Genomic DNA, 16735 nt, shown 5'->3' with positions numbered 1-16735 from the left:
AACCCTTAGAGCTGATGCCCAAACTAAAACCTTAGCAATGGACCACCTTCTTGGTCGCCCCTAAACGCCAATCAACATGCCTAGAAAGACTATTGAATCCTAACGATACAGAAGAGTTAACCCACTGAATACTGACCATAAACCCTCCACACAACACCCCTGAACCGATTTCGACTACCACCTAACATGCAACCCAACACTTGGAGCTTGCTATACGAGAAATGACCCTTCAATAACCCACTAATGATTCACGGCATGCAAAATACGTAAGATACTCCTCGAAGATACAGTCCAACGATGACATAATCACAACCCAAAGATAACGCGAACCCAACATATTATAAGATTTCAGGCAACAAGAAACCGATAGTAACTGAAAGAATCGTAAACAATAACACACCCTCCGAACCACCTGTTGGAGCACTGGCTTCCTTTGGCTCCCTTATAGAATAATCTCTATTGCCATGTTCAACCTGCTAGGCTCGTAGCAACCCCTACTTTTGGATTGGCAAGCTCCATTATGCCTTTCTCGCACACGCTACACTGACCCCGACCATGCTGGCCTCTCCAACCCTGTTCAGAAATCTTATGTCTTTTCCCAAGTCCCTCCACTAAATGCACCTAACCTGAACCTCTCTCCCTGAGGTACCCAAACTCGATCTCCCGCCCTCGGACTCTGGGTTTCATATCATTCAGGGTCTGACACCCTGGCACCCGCACCAGCTCAATCGTTAACAACTGAACTGCAATGGCTGCAGCAAACTCTGCCCTAACCCGAGCTACAAACTACTCCCAAGACATAGTCCCCAATCATGAATGCGCAATAGATCGAAAAATCAATCCCCAACAACTCCTAGCCGCCCAATACAAGATATCTAAGGTGAAACTGAACCTTAGCTCCTAAGGGGTAGGGACTAGTGTGAAAAACACTCTTCATCTCCTTAGTCTAATGCGAACTCAAATCCCTAGCATTCCTTCCACTAACTGGCTCAGCAAAGAGCCAGGACCAAACCCTGGTCCTTCCCCATGCGTGCTCATCCTCATCCTGCAAAGCAACTACTCCCACACTCCAAACATAACAAAGAATTCTCCTTCCCATAAGCTTCTTAGATTCTTCAAGACTCTCACCGATTTGAGTATGGATCATGTGCTTTCAGTAATATGGGCCCAATACTGTAGGATAGGATGTCTAAGTTGATAACTATATTTGAGATGCACTTGGCCCGACCCGGCATAGTCCATTTCGGTTGCACTTCACCCGAACAATTTATATGAATAATCTTTTGAGAATAGTATAAGTTATGATTTATTAATATATTATAAGTTCTAATATATTAATATGAAATCATATTATTTAATTAGTATTGTTCCAGAATTAATTTAGAATTCATTTGGTGATAAAAAGGTGACTAATTAAATGTGGGCCCTTGTATTTATATATTGTCGGCTATTGCTTATTTAGAATGGGCTAGGCTTGCATGCAAAGTCCATGGATAGTCCATGGAACTTTAACCTATGGATCTCATGGAAATGAAAGGTCATGGGTATTAGGGTTTACATGGATGTAAACCTAAAGCACCACACCATATAAAGCACTCATTGGCACTTGAAATGGCACTAGTTGTGTGTGAGCAAAGGTGGTCGATTTCTACAAGTGTTCATACTCTCTCTAAAGGTTTGAAAGCTTGTGGTGATTTGTGACTTACATTTGAGGCATCCACAATATTGGTGCTAGGCTCTCAAACTCCAAGCAATCAACCATTACTAAAACTTATGTAATTCTACTAGTGTTTTATGATTCAAGTATCCCATAACATGCTAGTTAGGAAGTAAACCTTGTAAAGTTATTATTTGCATGTATCTTAGAGAAAACATTGATACAAGGTTTCTAGGGTTGCATGTACACCATAGGAGTGTTAGAATGCTCAAAACCCTTCAGTGGTATCAGAGACTAGGCTTGTTTTCTTGATACTTGATGCAAACTTGTTTTTCAAAACCAAAATCTGCCCAGACTAGAAAACTTGACGAGTTCTAGCCTAAAACTCGCCAAATTCATGAGTTAACACATAAACTCGATGAGTTCCAGATAGAACTCGACGAGTTTGTCTTCCAGTTTGCAGTTTTTCAAGTTTTGCTGCTGGAAATGGACTAGAAACATCACCCTAAACTGTTTTGGTCTTATGAAACTTGTTTTAGATGGTGTAATGATTATGCTAATCCATTTTCAATGGCGATTATCAAATTTTCAAGTTTTGCATGGTTATTTATGATTCTTGAAATTGTTGATATGAATGTTCATGAACTTATAAGTTTAAAAGATCATAGGAATTATTTGCAACTTGCTTGGTAGTTTAATTTTTGATCTTGATGTGTTTTAATGGAAGATCAAAGATGAAAAGTTTTGAAAGTTACAAAACTTGCCCTCAAGTTTTGGAACATGTAAAGTCTCAAACACCTTGGTAAAACTTTAGTTCCAACCCATAGAATTTTAAAAGTTAAAATTCAACCCTTATACTTTATAATATTATAAGTTGAATAATATTTATATATGTATAGAACAAGTCGTTTTACCATTAGTAGGCCTCATTCACGAAGCCGGTCTATAAGGGGGTATAAGGTTGTTGCCTATAAAATGGCAGCTTAATGGGTGTCCACTCTCACCCACCTCTTCCTTGACTGGTGGAGGGTCGTTAGCCGAATGGGTAGGACAATGAATTTAATCCTCATTAAATGTATGATGAATGTAATGTAACTAAATGTTTTTATAAATTCCCAATCTTAGTTACTTTAGGAAAATGTGAATATGGTGCTAACCCATGAAAATTACACTTTGCACTTTGATTAAGTCGTTAGTGGAGCGTGTGTGGTTAACCGGCACACTAACCTGGACTTAACAAGGTAGGCAAAGGGTGGCTTAAGGTTTATCATAGATAGGTGGAGCGTGTGTGGTTAACCGACACATCGGTTGAGTGATAAACATTAAGAGTACCAAGTAATTTGCATGGTTACTTCACAACTTGTTTTGTGATTCTCGGCATCCCAATCACAAAACTTGAAGGGCACACTCGAGATTGAAGCATGCCATTGAAAAGTTCAATGAATCTCAAATAATCCAGGAGTTTCAAAACCAATTAAAAACTAATAATTTATTTTGTTTTTCATTGTGGAAATTGGTGAATCGTCATTCACCTACCTTCAAATATTTTATAGTTTGGATTACGGCATCCCTCTTCTAAGTTATAAAGTATTATGTTGGATCCTAGCCTTAATATTACATTCGGGTGTCTTATTAAGGACTATATTTATATCTAATCTAAACTAGTCTTTCGTCCTTTTCATATGTCTTCCAATAATTCCGCTTTAGGCTCAAACCCTACTGACTCCTTCTCTCTCATGAACCTTTGTGGGAGAGTCATTTGTGATGAATCCACCTTTATGGATTGGATCAGGAACATCAGGATGGTCACTCGGTATGAGGACAAGGAATATGTCCTTGACAAGGAGCTTAAGGAACTTGATGATTCGTCTGCTACTCCTGAGGAGATCGCTGAATACCAGGCACATGAGAGAGATTCCACTAAGGTGACATGTATCATGTTGGCCACAATGACAGCCGAGCTCCCAAAGTCCTATGAGGACTATTACCCTTTTAATATGCACCAGGACTTGATGGACCGCTACCATCAGAGTGCTCATCAAGAGCAGTATGAAATCATCTCCTCCATGATAACAACCCGGATGAAGGATGGTGAACCCATCACGGGCCACATGCAAAAAATGCAAAGGTATGTGGACTGTTTGTTGAAACTGAATGTGAAATTCCCCAAGGAGTTGGCAATTGACATCATTTTACACTCCTTACCTTCATGTTATGATCAATTCCGAATGACATACCACATGAACAAAGAAGAAGTTACACTCACTAAACTTCAAGGACTTTTGAAGACCGCGGAAAGTGGTCTTAAAGGTAAGTCGGTTGTTACTACTACTACTCCTACCGCGACCCCTGTCTTGGTAATCAGGAAGGCAAAGGAAAGATGAGGAAGAGCCCTTCGAAGGGTACCAACGGAAAGTCCCTTGATAACTCATCTTCAAGTGGAACCAAGAAAGTTTTTGTCACTCCTTCTGCAACCCTAAAGAGGTTGAATGCTTCTATTGCCATGAAAAGTCGCACTGCAAGCAAAACTACCCAAAGTACCTGCAAGATGTAAAGGATGGGAAAGTAAAACCCAACCATGAGGTATTTACACTATATTGTCTAATAACTCACCTCATTCTAATTCTTGGGTCCTTGATACAGGTTGTGGTATTCACATATGTTATGATATGTAGGGACTAAGAAGAAGTGAGAAAATGGAGCATGGGAAGATAAACTTGATCATGGGGAATAGGAAAGCTTCACATGTCACCAAGATTGTAGTTTATTCTTTGTTGCTAAGTAGTGGGTTAGTGTTAGATTTGAATAAGTGTTGTTACTCGTCTGAAATGGCGAGAAATATTATTTCCTTTCATGGTTTGTACAGACAAGGTTTTACCTTTTCGTTTGATAATGAATGTGGTGGTATTAATGCTTTCTTTAATAATGTTCTTTATTTTAAAGCGTTACCTTGTGATGGTGTGTATGAAACTGTGTCGGTTGTTGATAACCTAGGAAATAATGTATTGTGTATCGATTCTTCCACTAGCTTGGATAAAGCATCATTATGGCATTGTCGTCTTCGACATGTAAGGGTTTGTTGGACCTCATACATATTGATGTGTGTGGACCCTTTAGAACCACCACAAGAGATGCTAACCACTTCTATGTGACTTTTACTTATGATTTTAGTAGATATGGATATGTCTACTTAATCAATCATAAGTCAGAAACCTTTGAAAAGTTCAAAGAGTTTAAACAGGAAGTGGAGAATCAGTTGGGCAGGAACATTAAGATGCTTCGATCCAATCGAGGTGGTGATTATCTTAGTACAGAGTTCCTTGACTATCTTAAGGAATGTAGGATTGTCTCACAATTGACACCTCCCAGAACACCACAGCTTAATGGTGTGGCTGCGAGGCGTAATCAAACCTTTTTGGATTTGGTTTGTTCCATAATGAGTTGAACTTCACTACCAATCTCATTTGGGGGTATGCCTTAGAGACTGCTGCCCATATTCTTAATTTAGTCCCTACAAAGAAGGTTGCCAAAACACCTCACGAAATGCGGACTGGTAAAGTTCCCAATCTATACCACATCAAGATTTGGGGTTGCGAGGCATTCTTAAGGCACGAGACTCACCGAGAACTAGAACCTCGAAGTGAGAGGTGTATTTTCATCGGCTACCCACAAAAATCCTTTGGTTACCTCTTCTACAGACCCAGTGATAATGTGGTCTTCATAGCAAGGAGAGGAGTATTGAGAGAGAGAGAGAGAGAGAGTTCATGACCGAAGGAAACAGTGAGAGGCAAATTGACCTTGAATAAATTCAAGAGTCAAGTGGTGAAGGAACCTCAAACCCTAGCAATCAACCTGAGGAGGAAAATCCTATTGATATGAAAGAAGAGTCTGTACCTCTGAACCGTTCAACGAGAGTTAGGAATGTACCTGAGCATTACTATGGTTTCCATTTTATTACGGAAGGTGATACACTTATCAGTGATAGCACACTGGTAAGTCTGGATGAACCTAACAGCTACACAGAAGCCATTGCAGGCCCTGAGGTTGCTAAATGGAAAAAGACTATGAACAACGAGATACATTCCATGTATGATAATCAAGTTTGGAACTTGGTTGACAATGTACAAGGTGGTAAGACGGTCGGGTGCAAATGGATTTTCAATAAGAAGACCGACATGGATGGTAATGTACACACTTATAAGGCGTGATTGGTTTCAAAGGGCTTTTCTCAAACTCCGGGAGTTGATTATGATGAGACCTTTTCACTAGTACTGAAGATTGCGTCTATTAGGGTTATTTAGCCATTGCTGCATTTCATGATTATCAAGTATGGCAAATGGATGTCAAAATCGCCTTCCTTAATGGAAAGTTGGCTGAGGATGTTTACATGAGTCAGCCAGAGAGTTTTGTTAGTACAGAGTACCCTAATAGATTGTATAAGCTAGAGAAATCCATCTATGGATTAAAACAAGCACCTCGCAGATGGAATCTTTGTTTCGATGAGAAAGTCAAAGAGTTTGGGTTTTCGAGGAGTGAAGATGAATCGTGTGTATATGCCAAGGCTAGTGGGAGTATAGTTAGCTTTTTGGTACTGTATGTGGATGACATACTACTCATAGAAAATGACATTTTGGGCGTGTTTGGCACGGAGCTTTTGGAAGCGTTTGGGAGCTTCTAGCTTTTAGCTTTTGAAAAAAACCCTCTAGTTTAAACAAAAAGCTTCGTTTGGCAGTACAAGCGTTTAGCTTTTAGTTTTAACAAAACGCTCCGATTCTAAAAGCTACTTCATGTAGCTTTTAACAAAACGCTACGGAGCTTTTGAAATAAATTTCCATAATTACCCTTAAAAATATATTTATATATTTTTTTATTTTTAATCAATTGTCCTTTTATGTAATTTTATATATTTCAAAAGCTTCCAGCTACTTTTGCCAAACATTCATATAACAAATAAAAGCTACAGCTACCCGCTACCAGCTAACCGCTACACGCTTCCAGCTAACAGCTACTTTTGCCAAACACGCCCTCTAACTCTACAGGAAGTGAAGTCCTGGCTTGGGAAGTGTTTCGCTATGAAGGACGTTGGAGAAGTTGCCTATATCCTAGGGATAAGGATTTTGAGAGACAGGAGTAAAAGACTAATCGGACTCAGTCAGAGTACTTGTGTGGATAAAGTGTTGAAAAGGTTCAACATGCAAAACTCCAAGAAAGGTAAGTTACCGATCCAGAGTAACGCCAGACTGAGTAAGACTCAGAGCCCGAGTACAGAGGCTGAGATAGCAGAGACGAGTCGAGTTCCGTATGCTTCCAATGTAGCTCGATCATGTATGATATGAATTGTACTCGTCCTGATGTGGCCTTTACATTGAGCATGGTCAACAGATATTAGGAGAACCCTGGCAAGGCTCACTGGACTGCGGTAAATAACATTCTCAAGTACCTACGGTGGACTAAGGACTGGGTCCTTACCCTCGGTGTGAGTGATGACTTGAGAGTAGTACGGTATAGTGATGCTAGCTTCCAGACTGATAGGGATAATTTCCGCTCTCAGTCAGGCTGGTTCTTTACCTTAAACGGAGGAGCAATTACTTGGAAAAGTTCCAAGCAGGAGACAGTGGCTGATTCAACTTGCGAATCAGAGTACATAGCAGCAAGTGAGGCAGCAAAGGAGGCGATATGGCTGAAGAACTTCATCGGAGACCTTGGAGTTGTACCATCTATAAAGTAGCCTATGGAGATTTTATGTGAAAGCAATAGTTCAGTTGCCTTAGCCAAGGAACTGAGAGATCATGGCAGATCCAGACACATTGACAAAAAATATCACTTCATCAGACATCGAATATAAAAGAAGGACTCCTCGTGGCAAAGATGGTATCATCGGATGAGAACCTAGCAGATCCCCTCACGAAGGGACTGAGTAGGGTTTAGCATCTTCAACATGAAAGGCACATAGAGCTAAAGGATGATATTAGTTTTGGAAATTAGATAGCTTTGAAATTTGTAAAGTGTAATTGACATTCGATGATAAATAAAAGTTGTTGTTTATTTATAAGTAAATGTGTTGCTATCTTTTGTCAATTGTTTACTATCATTTCAATTTTCATGTTCTGACTTCCAAAATAATTATGTTATCGTATATCATATTATTCAAATTCTCCAAAGTCGGTCATATGTTGGAAGTAATATGAAGCAAGATTGGCATGAAGTTGGATTGTAGATCTCTAAGTTGTTGGACATAGCAAGAGTTGCTACAACACTCATGAGGACTCATAAGTAGAGATGGAAATGGGGCGGGTTTGACCATCCTTGTCCCCATCCTCGAGTGTCTAACCTCGTCACATCCCCACCCCCATCCCCGACAAATGTGTGGAATTAAATCCCCTCCCCTTTGTATTTTAGGCTTTTCCCCAGCCCATCCCCGGCCCATTCCCAACCCATCCCCAATCTATCAACATAATAAACTTAACTTACACAAAAAAACCAAGTTTAATAAGTGATCAAAACCATATTCCATAAACAGATTTTGTTTACATCAATCATAAAGTTTAACAAGCATCAAAAAAAAAAGTGACAATTCGGTATACAGATCGATAAACAAAGTGACGATTGATGAACTCTTGAAATTGGGAACATAATTTGGTATATGGACTCTATCTCTAATGGTCTAATATAGATCAATTCATTTTAGTGGACTTAATTCAAATTCAATAAATGACATATATATATATATATATATATATATATATATATATATATATATATATATATATATATATATATATATATATATATATATAGTCATCAAATTGGGGGGGGGGGGGGTGGGGATTGTTATACCCGGCCCCGGCCCCATCCCCCGTTTCAGCATAATAGGGATCCCCGGCCCCGTACCCGGTACCCGTTTTGGCAGGGAATACCTGTAACACTCGTGTTTCTAGCCTAGGCATTTATATTGAGGTGATAGTCTAGTTTAGCCTTTGTAACTCATTTTGAAGAAATTAAAAAGGAATTATGTGAATTCTACGTGTTTTACGTGTTTTATGTTTAATTATTAGGGCTTAATTAATTAAGAATAAAAATAAGCGTCAAAATTAAAGTGTGAGATAAGCCCGCTATCTTTACATAAAGTTGTAGTGGTCGAAACAAGGATTTTGGGGATATAAAGAATACCAAAATCCGAGTTATAAAGAAGAAGTTATGACCTGTCGAAGTTTCGCGACAAAACCGACATGGTGTTGAATGTCGTAAAAAGTGAGTTTTTGATAAACTACTTTTTAGTCTTAGTAATCTAAACGAAATTCATAGTAGTCATTAAACCAAGAAGTTCGATAAAAAGAACGCCCAAATCGGACTTCGTATGAGGAAATTATGATTTTTCGAAGTTTCAGCTTAGTAGTAGACAACTAAAAACTCGAATTTTAGATCGAGCGATTTTTAGCCGACACAACCTAAACGAGAATTGAAGGTCTCATCATTAGTAGCACAACGGTAAAAAGTCTGACGAAAACGGACATCGGATGAAGAAGTTATGAATTCTTAATGGATTTCCTGTCCCGGTCTGTTAAATATAATAATAAAAAAATTAAAGTCAAAATTAGCGGACGAAGACTTAATGGAAGTTGTAGAGCGTAATTTTAGCTACGCGTGTATATAAAGAATGTCAAAAGCGGAGCTCGTATGCGAAAGTTATGGATTTTAGAAGTTTTGGCGCGAAAAACGAGAAAAACCCCCAAAACCGAGAAATTTCGCACACGTGGACTTCGGCCACGTGTCCTCGCTTCGCATACGCCACGTGTCCTGCTGAGTTACCCGAGCTTCTGAGTCATCCAAGCACATGACCTTATCCGAAGTGGTCCACTGAGAAGGCAACACGTACCCTCTTGCACGAGACCGAGCCCTCGCAGCATGCCACGAACCCTCTACTTCGGACCCTAGACCTCGGTCCAATCAAAAGCTGCCAGCGAGACCCTCACAGGTGCGAGCCATGTGCGAGCGCCACACAGCCACGTGCAAGCCTTCCCTGCGAGCCCTCAGATCTGCGAGGTGTGGCTTCCTCTCAGCCGTCCGATCAGAAGCTCTCCCCTATAAATACAAGGGTGCGAGACCTCCCGGGTATACTTTGGAAAATTGTCAATTTTAACCCCTAAACCCATATTTCTTTCATCTTAACGTCCCAAGAAGCCCCGATATCGATTATAAACCCCGGAATACTCCACGAAGTGCCCGTGAAGCCCGGAAAATTTATCTTTTCGGTTTCGAAGCCCGACTTTTACAAAGCCCGGTTTCTCAATAAAACTCCCGGTTTTATTAGAAACGGTCGTTTTAGGAAACGAATTGCTGTCCGATTATCATCAAATCATGTGAGTGTATAGTCACTTTCATTTTACACATAGATATGAAGTATTTACCTTATAATACGTGCTATGTGTAAATATATTAATTGTTTATTTGAGGTGACTGTTGTGTTGATGTTTTATACAAGTTTTAAACTGTATAAGTATTTTTATCTACAAATATGTTGGGTAGAACATGGGTAGATAGTGATGTGTGACAAAATAAAATTGATGAGACGCCTCGATGTGTTTTGAGATCCAGTCATCTAGCGGAGTTTGGATGACGACCACGGACTTTCTAGACAATCCAGTGGGAAACATTAACAGGTCCGCAACCTGTAGGTGTTAATGAACTAGAGTGTTCATTCGTTGTACTCCATCCCCCTCATGGTTGACTTTATGACATGTATGGCTGAGGAAACCCCTTAGCAGTAGTGTCCATCCTGATGATATTCTTTAGGCTAGGTCCCTTGTGAAAAGTGTTTAGGGACGTAAAGTGAGGATAACGGGAACGGGTAATCAGGGTTATTGTTGATTGGTGAACTTAATAAGTTTATTATTATTGTGGGTTGAAAACCCTATATGCTCACCAAGCTCCCAAGCATGACCCACTCACCTTTTTATGTTACAGGTAGTGGACCCCGATCATAGTTGGAGGACGACGAGAGATTTTTGGATTATAGGCCAGTAGATGTAAATAACTGTTGAAAGGCTTATAATGTCTTGTTTATGATTTTGATCTGTATCGGAACATGACATCCCAAGGTTTTGATATATATATATATATATATATATATATATATATATATATATATATATATATATATATATATATATATATATATATATATATATATATATATATGGAAAATATATACCTTCTTAATGAAGGGTTTTGATAAACTTTTATCATATGTTGTTTGGGGACCAATTCCGCAACATCTTTTAAAAAGATTTCTCTGATTTTATTTTAAAAAGCATAAATTAAATCGGTCTTTTCTAGCCGAGAAATTAGGGGATGTCACAATACCCGTCCCCGATTAGGGCGGGTCAGTCGGGTTCCCCACCGGGTCGGGTGGAATTTCCATCCCTACTCATAAATTCTGAGTATTGGTGTAACGATCCAAAAATCACGACTAAAAATTTCTTTTAAAACATTACTAAAACCATATTTACAAAACTATATCATAAGTCATAACATAATTTTTAGAGTACTAATTCAAAACATAATCTCATTATCAGAGTAAAACATTCCCAGGCTAACTGACTGTGGTGTGTGCACTGCAATCTTCCCGAGCTCCTCCTTTAAAAATTGAGTACCTGAAACCAAAACTGAAAACCGTAAGCACGAAGCTTAGTGAGCTCCCCCAAACTACCACATACCATACAACATATAAAGCACATACTGGGCCTTGCCCACTGCATCGGACCAAAGTCCGGAAACTGCATCGGACCGAAGTCCGGAAACTGCATCAGGCCGAAGCCTGGACTAACTGGGACCATGTCCCCTGCATCGGACCGAAGTCCAGAAACTGCATCGGACCGAAGCCCGGACTAACTGGGACCATGTCCCCTGCATCAGACCGAAGTCCGGAAACTGCATCGGACCGAAGCCCGGACTAACTGGGACCATGTCCCCTGCATCGGACCGAAGTCCGGAAACTGCATCGGGCCGAAGCCCGGACTAACTGGGGCCTTGCCCCCTACATCAGACCGAAATCCGGAAACTGACTGGGACCTTGTCCCATGCATCGGACCGAAATCCGAAACTAACTGAACAAAGCATAACATGAACATATCAACTAACATGGACACACATATACGGCATACTGCATCGGGCTGTGACCCGGAACACATAACACATAAATCCGGTCTGAGCCACGAAGGCATCAAACATACTAACTACTGCATCGGACCGAAGTCCGAAAACTACTGCTAGCTAAACGGTCCGACATTGTGGCCTTAGACCCGTTCCTACTAGAAGGAAACTCACCTCACACTGCTGAAGTCCCGCAGACACAATCCCACACTGTTGAAGTCCCGCTGACTCCACCCCAGCTGCTGGCTAACAGATTCCCGAACTATCAACACCAAATAACACCCAATTATTAATTGGGTTCTAACACATACTATAAATACATACTTTGGATAATTACTACATTACCCCTAACTTGGCTTACCCAAGCCCAAGGCCCAATTCCATAGGCTCAAAGTCAACTAGGGATCAAGCCCAACATATGGCCCAATTTTCCAAATTGGGCCCAAACATCTACATGGACTTCCCTTAAGGCCCAATTGCTCAGTCTGGTCCAACATGTCTCATTCTAAGGGCCCAATATCATACAACCATCTAGGCCCAAACTATGGCCCAATTTTCCAAATTGGGCCCAATCCTTCATTAGGGCCTTACCCTAAAGCCCAACTAAATATTCTAGTCCATAATTATTCTTGGATGGTCCATTATTGGCCCAATTACCAATTACCCAATTAAAAAGCCCAACTCAAGGCCCATGTGACATTAGGGTTTCACATAAAATGACAATTAGGGTTAAGTGTTTCTCACTTAACCCATTAAGGGCTTAACTCACTAAGGACTTAATCCATTAAGTCCATTATCACTCAGATTAATTTCTACCAATGATTGTTATTTAATATTTCACTTATTAAATAAGTCTCGTGTGTGTGTCTTGATAAATTCTCAAATATTAGGATTTTCTCAATTAGTCCATTAAGGACTTGATCCATTAATTTCTTTACTCTACTAGATAAATGGCATGGAATAGTTTGGGCTTAATTCACAATCCAATCCCAATGGCCCATAATTGGGCCCAGTAAGTCTTAGGCCCAATACTTATAATTAGGGTTTTCCACCCAAACATGGCCCAATAGGCCCAAAACCAATCTCTAAGCCCATTATGGTTTGCTATAAGGGCACCACCCACTACCACCTTGGGTAGTGGTGGTTGATGGCAGCTCACGGCGGCAGCCACCACCTTACGGTGGTGGTTTGGTTCATTTTCATTATTCCAAAAATCAAATTACATTTTACAAGGCTAAAATCACAATAACCACACACACACACACACACTAAACTAATCACACACACATAGCCACACCATGGCGGCCGGCGGTGGCTCGTGGTGGCGGTGGCTATTCCCGGCTTTCCAACTAAACAAAACTACATACAACACATACAATATCATAACTGTCGGCGAGGGATGCGCACGATTCACCGATCGGGAAACGACGATAGCGACGTCGTGGTTCTTTCTTCATCCTTTTCTGTCCCGACACCCAACAACCGGATCTTCGTACCTTCAATCGTCGGCGTCTCCGGTATCGACATTGGGGCTCTTCAATGGAAAAGGACGGCGGTAGCATCCTCGACACGCAACTGCGGCTGGGTGGCTTCCGTTCCTCGGTGGCGCTAATGGCCGGAGCTGATATAGGCGATTGAGAGGGGTAGAGAAAGGAAGTGGCGGCTGATGAAATCTCATAGGGTTTCAGGGTTTCGGGGAGTAATGACGGGTTATATACCCGGTCCTTATTACAACTTTCCCATAAGTACAATCATGGTCCCTCCTTCCTTCTTTTCTTTCAAAATAAGTTCATATTTTACACTTTTAACCCTACCTTGCGAAATTCCTTTCAAATCAAGCCCATGACTTACACTCTAGCCCCCAACCCCATAAAATCTTCTCAACTTAAATCCAAAACATACCAAACAGACCCTGACCTCCGTAATCCTTTTCAATTTAATCTCGAACATACTCTTTTAAACCCTGACTTCCAAAATTCTTCACAAATTAGTCCGGGACTCACATTTACTAATTTTATTTAAATAAACGGGCGTTACAATTGGATTCAACCCACGCTCGCTTGTATCACTTCATGTAATTTAACTCGAGTGATCGTGAGACGGTAATATCATATAAGTCTTCAAACCTAGAGATATGAGTTGTTGCCTATGAGTTGGTTATACATTGATTGTACGAAAACGCATTGGTAACTCGATGTTATAAAACGTGCATTTTTGTATGATTCAACAAGTGGTAGAACAAGCATATGAGTCGAATTTTATATGTTCCTTCTTGGATTAGAAGCGATATCTGGGCCTTTCGATGATTTTGTGTTGACCCATGTACCGGGCCTGGTCAGAACTAAATTGATGTGTTCAATTAAGTTCTATGTCAAACAAATCGGAAATCGGGAAACAAATTGTTGGACAATAAGTAAGACGTTGTTCCATTTATTTTTCCGGTTGATATCTAGAACAGAGGACTATATGATCCCTTATCTAAAATGGCGCTTCATAGTTCAACAAAGTTTTAAGAGCTACAATTGTCGGTCGGTTCCTGAAGTCATGCTTGCAATTATAGTCATTAGACATATCCAAGTGGGAGACTGTTGGATAAGGTGTCCAAGTCCATAACTATATTTTAGATGTACTTGACCCGACCCGACACGGTCCATTTGGGTTGCACTTTACCCAAACAATTTATATGAATAATATTTTGAGAATAGTATAAGTTATGAATTATTAATATATTATAAGATCTAATATATTAATATGAAATCATATTATTTAACTAGTATTGATCTATATTTTAATTTAGAATTAATTTGGCGATCAAAAAGGTGACTAATTAAATGTGGGCCCTTGTATTTATATAGTGTGGGCTATTGCTTATTTAGAATGGGCAAGGCTTGTATGAAAAGTCCATGGATAGTGCATGAAGCACTAAACCATGGATCTCATGGAAATGAAAGGTCATGGGTATTAGGGTTTCCATGGATGTAACCCTAATCCACCAAACTATATAAAGGAGTCCTTGGCAGTTGAAATGGAACTAGTTGTGTGTGAGCAAAGCTGGCCGATTTCTACAAGTGTTTATACTCTATCTAAAGGTTTCCAAGGTTTGTGGTGATTTGTGACTTCCATTTGAGGCATCCACATTATTGGTGCTAGGCTCTCCAACTCCAAGCAATCAATCACTACTAAAAGGTATGTAATTCTACTAGTATTTTATCATTCAAGTATCCCATAACATGCTAGTTAGGAAGTAAACCTTGTAAAGTTATTATTTGCATGTATCTTAGAGAAAACATTGATACAAGGTTTCTAGGGTTGCATGTACACCATAAGAGTGTTAGAAGGCTCAAAACCCTTCAGTGGTATCAGAGACTAGGCTTGTTTTCTTGATACTTGATGCAAACTTGTTTTTCAAAACCAAAATCTGCCCAGACTAGAAAACTTGACAAGTTCTGGCCTAAAACTCGCCAAATTCATGAGTTAACACATGAACTCGATGAGTTCAGATAGAACTCGACGAGTTTGTCTTCCAGTTTGCAGTTTTTCAAGTTTTGCTGCTGGAAATGGACTAGAAACATCACCCTAAACTGTTTTGGTCTTATGAAACTTGTTTTAGATGGTGTAATGATTATGCTAATCCATTTTCAATGGCGATTATCAAATTTTCAAGTTTTGCATGGTTATTTATGATTCTTGAAATTGTTGATATGAATGTTCATGAACTTATAAGTTTAAAAGATCATAGGAATTATTTGCAACTTGCTTGGTAGTTTAATTTTTGATCTTGATGTGTTTTAATGGAATCCATAATTTGTCCTCAAGTTATGGATTACCAAAAGTCTTTCTTTTAAAGTCTATTAATAAACACATAGGTTACATAAAATGAAAAGTCTCTCATTTTAATAAACCATTAACTCATAAGTTATGAAAGATGAAAAGTTTTGAAAGTTACAAAACTTGCCCTCAAGTTTTGGAACATGTAAAGTCTCACACACCATGTTAAAACTTTAGTTCCAACCCCTAGAATTTTAAAAGTTTAAATTCAACCCTTATACTTTCTAATATTATAAGTTTAATAATATTTATATATGTATAAGAACAATTCGTTTTACCGTTAGTAGGCCTTATTCACGAAGTCAATCTATAAGGGGGGTATAAGGTTGTTACCTATAAAATGGCAGCTTAATGGGTGTCCACTCTCACCTACCGCTTCGTTGATTGGTAGAGGGTCGTTAGTCAAACGGGTAGGACAATGAATTTAATCCTCATTAAAAGTATGATGAATGTAAAGTAACTAAATCTTTTTATAAATTCCTAATCTTAGTTACTCTAGGAAAATGTGAATAAGGTGCTAACCTATGAAATTACAATTTGCACTTTGATTAAGTCGTTAGTGGAGCGTTTGTGGTTAACCGGCACACTAACCTGGACTTAACAAGGTAGGAAAAGGGTGGCTTAAGGTTTATCATAGATCGGTGGAGCACGTGTGGTTAACTGCGCATCTCAACACTTAGGTGAGTAAAATGTATTTATGGGGAGTTTGACTTATTTTTTGAGGGGTCAAATGTTTTTTTTGGAAAAGATAGAATGCAAAAGATGTTTGGTAAAAGCATTTTAAAATTTATTTTTGGATTTTGGATATAAGGAGAAGTGACTTTTCAGGAAATCCTGATTTTTTGTAACTTTTGCCAAAAGAACTTTTGTCTCCAAAAAGATAAGTCAAACACCCCTTAATTGTGCAAAAATTGTGATGGGATGAACAATCTAATTTTCATAAGAATTTATGATAGACATAGCATAACCACAAATCACTTCATTATCCCGTCAATTCTGAACGAACATATCATAAAATAACTCTATAATAATTTGTTTATCAAATAATTGATACCAAAAAAAAAAACCAAACCAAACCAAACCAACTCCTCATAAGCA

Source organism: Lactuca sativa, chromosome 1 (assembly GCF_002870075.4).
Source record: "Lactuca sativa cultivar Salinas chromosome 1, Lsat_Salinas_v11, whole genome shotgun sequence".
NCBI lineage: Eukaryota > Viridiplantae > Streptophyta > Magnoliopsida > Asterales > Asteraceae > Lactuca > Lactuca sativa.
This window is presented reverse-complemented; position numbering follows the sequence as displayed.